Source organism: Elephantulus edwardii, unplaced genomic scaffold, assembly GCF_000299155.1.
Source record: "Elephantulus edwardii isolate Elephantulus edwardi_28Jun2011 unplaced genomic scaffold, EleEdw1.0 scaffold00069, whole genome shotgun sequence".
Taxonomy (NCBI): Eukaryota; Metazoa; Chordata; class Mammalia; order Macroscelidea; family Macroscelididae; genus Elephantulus; species Elephantulus edwardii.
This window is the reverse complement of record NW_006399819.1, coordinates 3,294,142-3,300,858: the sequence shown is the minus strand read 5'-3', so window position 1 is coordinate 3,300,858 and position 6,717 is coordinate 3,294,142. Positions and strand designations below refer to the sequence as shown.

The 6,717-nt window shown below is 42.1% G+C and overlaps 1 pseudogene; it reads right to left on the bottom strand.

The window, feature by feature from the left end:
* Nucleotides 1–5,113: 5,113 nt before the first annotated feature.
* LOC102868526 overlaps nucleotides 5,114–6,717 on the bottom strand; it is a 79,044-nt pseudogene continuing 77,440 nt past the window's right edge.

The following is a 6,717-nucleotide window of genomic DNA, read 5'->3' as shown; positions in this document are numbered from 1 at the left end:
AACAACAACAACAATCTAATGAAGTTTGGAAGTTATTAAAAAAATGCCATCAATTTCTCACCCAAGTAAAATCTGATTGGAGACAATTTAAAAATTGTTGTAGCAGTTTGAACCAGGTTCGAAAGAGGACATGGGTCATATACAATGTCATGATAAATAGGGAAACATGACCGTTTTCAAAATATCACAATAAACTAAAATCCACAATTTATGTCCATGGAATCAACAAGTAAGAAAATGATGTATTACATTGGAAAAAATCTTCTGGCTCAGATCTTTTTAAAGTGCTAAAAAAAAAAATCAAAGATGCCATTTGAGAACTAAGGTCTTGTCAATCACCTCATATGGGTGCTATAGGTGGACAATTTATAAAGAAGATTTAAGAAAGATCCATGCATTTGAGTTATGCTGTTGGCAATAAACAGTGAATATACCATGGTTTTCTAGAAGAAGGGTGAAAAAAATCTATTTCTGAAGAAGTACAGGCTCCTTAGCAATTATTGTTAGACTTTGCCTCACATATCTTGGGTATTTTAGTAATAGGACATAGTCCCTAGAAACGGATTTCATTCTTTCTATAATGGAAGGTGAGTGAAAACCAGAAAGACTCTTAATTAGATAGATTGACACTGAAACAGATGGATCAAAAATAACAATGATTATGAAAGCTGAACATGACGAGGCAGTGTTAAGGCAACTCTGATTGCCTAGTCCTGCTAATCCAAAGGAGGCCAGGTCAAATCCACCAACTGTACTGAGGGGAAAAGATATGCAGTTTCCTCCAGTGTGATTTATAGTCTGCACAAACCCTGTGGAGGTTCAGCTATGAATTAATTCTAACTCAATGGCAATGAATTGGAGATACACAGTGCTTTGTTCTGGTGACTATCACATTACTGTGAGGACACCCCTTTCAGCATCTAACTATAACAGTAACATAGGTCAAGATATAAAGTGTCCTAGTGCTGTTAAATCATGCACGTTATCCTTAGAAGAGATTCACAATGTTCTTCACATTCATATTGTTGATACGTACCCTGGAGTCAGAACTGACTCACAGTTGAGCCTCCAGTCATTTTTTTAGAGCCAGTATACTGTCTAGGAGGAGATTGCCCATCTATCTCTGCCGAGATGCTGGTTAAACTGCAAGCCTTTGGGTTGGCAGTGCAACTCTTTACCTCAAGCCACCAGGAAAGTGAAATTGTAGCTTTTGAAAAACTTCACAGTCCAATCAGAAAGCTTGCATACTTCAGCTAAGGATTCTTGGGTCATTAATCACCAGTTATTGGACCATAACCTTTGACAACAGCATTAATCTAGTTTAAAGAGAATATTAGCATATTCATGCCCCTCCCTCCCGGTGGAGTCTGACTTCCATTTTCTGAATATTATAAGATCTGCCATTTTATAGTCCCTTTGACATATACTTAAACTGTAATCCTCTGTACTTGCATGTACTACCTGATTATGATGAAATTCTTACACTTTTAAAGAAATCTGCAAACATCTGGATTTAGATAGAATCTAAGGGAAATTCCCTTTTTGTCTTAGCTCATGTATGATCTTAATTTAGCCCTACTTCCTGTTCTTCACCTTGATATATGTATCTGAGCTCTGGCCATGCAGTGCAGTAAACCCAGTAATATGTGGGTAATAGTCACATGGATTTGGATCACTGATCTCTACAGGGACACTGCATTTTTAAAATACCATGTATAATCTTTGTTTTCTTTTACCTAATATAAAGACAAAAGCAAGATTTCACCCAGAATAAAGTGATCACTCTTTGGTGACCACTGCTTTTAGTGTCCATTTATGTGTTTCTCATCAAGTTGACTATTAGGTTAAGCATAGGGTCCTTTGAAATCCCTGCTCTGTACATCATTATTGTTGTTAGGTGCTACTGAGTCAAGTACAACTCATAGAGGCTCTATGAAGGAAAGATCTGAACCCTACTCTATCCTGTGTCATCCTCATACTTCCTGACACACAATAGCTCATTGCAGCAATCACCATGTCAGTCCACATAGCTGAGGGTTTTCGTCTCCTTCTCGACCCTCCACCTTTCCCAGCATCACGTCCTTCTTCAAGGAATAAAACCTGCTAGCAACATGCTCAAAGTATGTGAGGCAAAGTTTCATCATTCTTGCCTTCCAAGAGCACTCCGGGTACAGCTTCTCCAAGACATATCTATTTGTTCTGAATGTCCATGGGATGTTCAGTGCTCTTTTTCAACACCACAGCTCAAAAGTGTCAATTCTTTTTCTGTCATTCTTATTCATTGTCCAGCTCTCAGATGCATAGCAAGTAATTAGAGAGACTATAGCCTGAATCAGACATACCTTAATCCTCAAACTGACATCATTACTCCTCACTAATTTGGAGAGGTCCCTAACTACAGATTTTCCCAGTGCAATGCATATCCTTATTTCCTTACTGCTGGTACCAAGGGTGTTAATTGTGGAACCAAGCAAGATGAAGCTGTTGACAGTTTCAATCCTCTCTTCATCCATCATGATGCTGCCTATTGGTCCAGCGGTAAGACTCTTTGATTTCTTAACATTGACATGCAATCCATGCTGAATACTGCATTCCTTAACTTTCTGCAACAAGTGCTTCAAGCCCTTCTCACTTTCAGCAAGCAAGGTTGTGTCATCTGCATAACACAAGTTATTGATGAGTATCCCTCCAATCCTGATACCACATTCCTCTTCATAGAATCTAACTACTTGGATGATTTGTTCAGCATACAGATTGAATAGATATGGAGAGAGAATACAACTCTGAAGAACTCCCTTCTTAATTTTAAACCCATGCAGTGTTTCCCTGTTCTTTTTGAACAACAGCCACCTGGTCCAGGTATAGGTTCTATATGAGCACAATTAAGTGCTCTGGGGCTCCCATTCTTCCCAATATCAGGCACAACTTTTTATGACCCACATAGGCAAATGCCTTGCATAGTCAGTAAAGCACAAATAGACATTCTTCTGGTATTCCTTACTTTCAAACAGGACCATCTGACATCAGCAATGATAACTCTGGTGCCATGGCCCCTTCTAAATCTTTCTTAAACTTCTGGCTGTTCCATATCTATGTACTGTTCTAGCCATTTTTGAATGATCTCTTTAGTATTATTTTGCTTGCATGTGATATCTATGATATTGTTTGATAGTTTCCACATTTTGTTGGGTCACCTTTCTTGAGAATGAGAACACATATGGATTTCTTCAAATCCACTGACCAGACGACTCTGCTCCAAATTTCCTGGCACATAGACTGAGTGAATCCAAGACTGCAGCTGTTAATTGAAACAAGTCAGTTGGTATCCCGTCAATTCCTGGAGCCTTAATTTTTGTCAATGCCTTCAATGCAGCTTCTATTTCCTCCTTCATTACTGTTGGCTCATTCTCACATGGTACTTCCTGAAAATTTTCAGTGTCAATCAATTCTTTCTGGAATAGTGACTTCTGTGTATTCTCTCCATCTTTTTTTGTTGCCTTCTGGGTCAATCAATATATTGTCCATAGCAGGTTTTGATATTGTAACTTTAGACTTAAATTTGTTTTTCAGTTCTTTCAGCTTGAGTAGTAAAGAAGAGTGAGTTCTTTGCTTTTTATTCTGCAATTCCTCCTGTCTGAACATTCTACTATAATACTTTGCTTTGTCTTCCTGAGTTGCCCTTTGAAGCCTTCTGTTTAGCCCATTCACTTTGACATGGTTTCCTTTTGTTTTGGCTTTTCGATCCTCCAGTGCAATCTTTAGAGTCTCTTCTGACAACCATTTTTATTTTTTTTTTCTTTCTCCTCTGCTTTTGTAATGACCTCTTGCTTTCATCATGGATGAGATCCTTAATATCATCCCACAACTCATCTGGTCTTTGATCGTTGGTGTTCAATGCCTCAAACTTATTCGTAAGATGATCTTGAAATTCAGATGGAATTAATTTAATTATATCTCAGTTTCTATGGGATTATTTTAATTTTCTTTGGCCTCAATTTGAACTTGCATATGAGTAATTGATGATCTGACCTCACAATTAGCCCTTGGCCTAGGTTTGGCTAATATTTTCAAGTTATATCAGACCTTCTCAATGGAGAAGGTTTTCAAAGGCCTGTTATTTCAGAAGTGGATGGCCAATCTGTCTGCCTGTTGTTGTGTTGTTATATGCCGTCGAGTAGTTTGCAACTCATAGAGCTTAAACTCTGCTCTGTCCTGTGCCAATCGCACTGTCTCTGACACTCCCATTCCAATTATCCCAGTCACTGAATCAATCCACCTCATAGAGGGCCTTCCCCTCCTACGTTCACCTTCCCAAGCATGATGTCCTTCTCCAAGGACTGGTCTCTCCTCACAACATGTCCAAAGTATGTTAGACGGAGCCTCAGAATCCTTGCCTCCAAGGAGCCACCTGGTTTAACCCTTTCCAGGACAAATCTGTTTGTTTTCCTAGCAGTCCATGGTACTCTCAATACTCTTCTCCAGCACCACAGCTCAAAAGCATCAATTCTCCTTCTATCCTCCTTGGTCATTGTCCAACTCTGATGCATAGCAAGTGATTGTGAAGACCATGGCCTGTCTTAATTTTAATACACAGATTTAAAACAGTGTCTGACAGATAAACTTTTTTTTCCCTCTCAATAGAACATAAGGTTTTATTTGCTGCCACTTCTTAGGAGGCAGTAAGCTTTCCAGTTTGTCTAGTCCTGATAAAAAAAGGACACAAGAGATTGCAAATCCACAAGTGTGGAGAAAGGACTGTAAAGTTCCCCGAAAATACATCCTCCAGACCAATTCTCAGCAATGACTGATCCACATGTCACAACTCTATTAGTCCTTTGTCATAAAAATTCAATGACCACCCATGACTTCCAGTGCTGGACAAGTGTGGCAGCCCAGGACGTTAGGGATGGTTCAGCAGAAGCAGCTCTGAGGTCTGACACTATCTTTGCTTTAGTTTCTGCTACAGAAAACTTCAAAGAGAACCACAGCCACCCCGACCGCCAACACCAGAACTTGTTGTTGGTCATTCCAATCCATCAGACACCGTTTGGGATTTGATTGTGCTATTTCTCTATCTTTGTAAAAGGAAATTTCCTGTATTTTGTGCTGAGAATTACAAGTGGGAGAGAGGCATCCTGTCTTCCACCAGCACGGTGTCCGCTCCAAACTGGTCCGTGCACTGCTTCCCGGTGGCCGGGACGTTGAGCAGCCACTGGTCCACGGCGTCCGGGTGAGGGTCAGCGAGCATGGGCGTGATGGGGTCATGGGCCATGGCCGATTTTAAGGCCGACTTCAGTACACCATTCTTCGGGTAGTTTAGTCTGTTCCAGGTAGAAACTCGAATGATGCAACACTGATAGAGAGGGGCGAGGATGCTTCTGTCATCCAGGGAAGGGTTCCCAAAGCCGCAAATGAAATGAAAACCTTTTGGCATTATCAAGAAGGATGAGCATGCTGGTGCCTTCGTCATCTTGAAAGCTCTCGTAGTGATGCCGGTCAGCATTGCCGATCAAGTATTCGAACACCGCTGTGTTGATGATGTCTAGGAGCCGTGGGCCCGAGTCTTAGGGGGACATTTTCTTCACAGCATCATATTAGCTCTCATCATACTCCCACCTGGCCAATTTTCCCTCTCAGTGTGTCCTGCCACAAGGGGGTCTGTGTTTCTGCAGAGGCCACACACCTGGGAGCCAAAGCATGAGGGAGCCCTCCATTGTATCTCCATCGGCACGAGCTGGTTCTGTTTCTTGGCAGTAATAACACCTCCCATAGAAACAAATACTGCTTCCAAAGTTAGAACGGTTCTGAGCAGCTGCTCGGCGGCAACAGGCTTGAACTCTGTCCGCAGATTAACAAATCTGCCAACCACCAAGGGGGTTCGGTGGAAACCCAGGGTCCTGTCCAAATGAAAGGCTGCTGCTACCTCTGCGTTGTGTCTGTCATAACCAGAATATGGCTCCCCTTCTACCATGTAATCTCAGCTGTACAGCTTAGGTTTGAAGACAACTTTCTGTCCTCCTTCAAGTATCAGTAAGGCTTTCTTTCAGCTGTGTCCCTTTATAACCCACATCAGCTTTAATGATTTTCTTCGTCGCTATGGCGTGCATGATTGTCCCCAGCTCTGGGGTCTCTTCAGGGTGCACTTGCCGGGGACCCACTGGGCTGCAATTTCCCAGGCAGATTGCAAGGTGTGGTCCAGCTTGGGCTCCAGTTCTACCTTCAAACCAGCCATCATTGGGTGAAAAGCTCTCTGGTCCTCCTGGTTGGCAGCTGATGTATCCAAGTTGTCAATCAGGAAAACTTTGGTGAAAATAAAGATGAAAAGGAGAATTGCTAACAGTACAACTCCTTGCGTTAGCTTCACGCTTTTCCTTCTCTCCTGACCCAATTGCTCTCATTTATCAAGGAGAGCTGAGGGTGATGGTCAGCAAGGAGACTCCGTGATCAGATACACTAGTCCATTTCTTCACTGATGTATCTCCCACAATTCCAGCAAGCCTGCTGGGCCCCAGGCTCATTCCATGGCCGCCTGTGTGGTACAGTGTGGCCCCGGCCACCCCCTCACCCCACCCCCACCTCCGGGGAGGGGCAGCTCCACGCCTCGACAGACATTTTACAGAAAGAATCAGATGAAATGCATTTCTCCATTATAGAGGTAACCAATAGGTTTAGTGTTGTGCCTTTCCTCCCTACCTTGGCACATGTGTTTTGACCCAT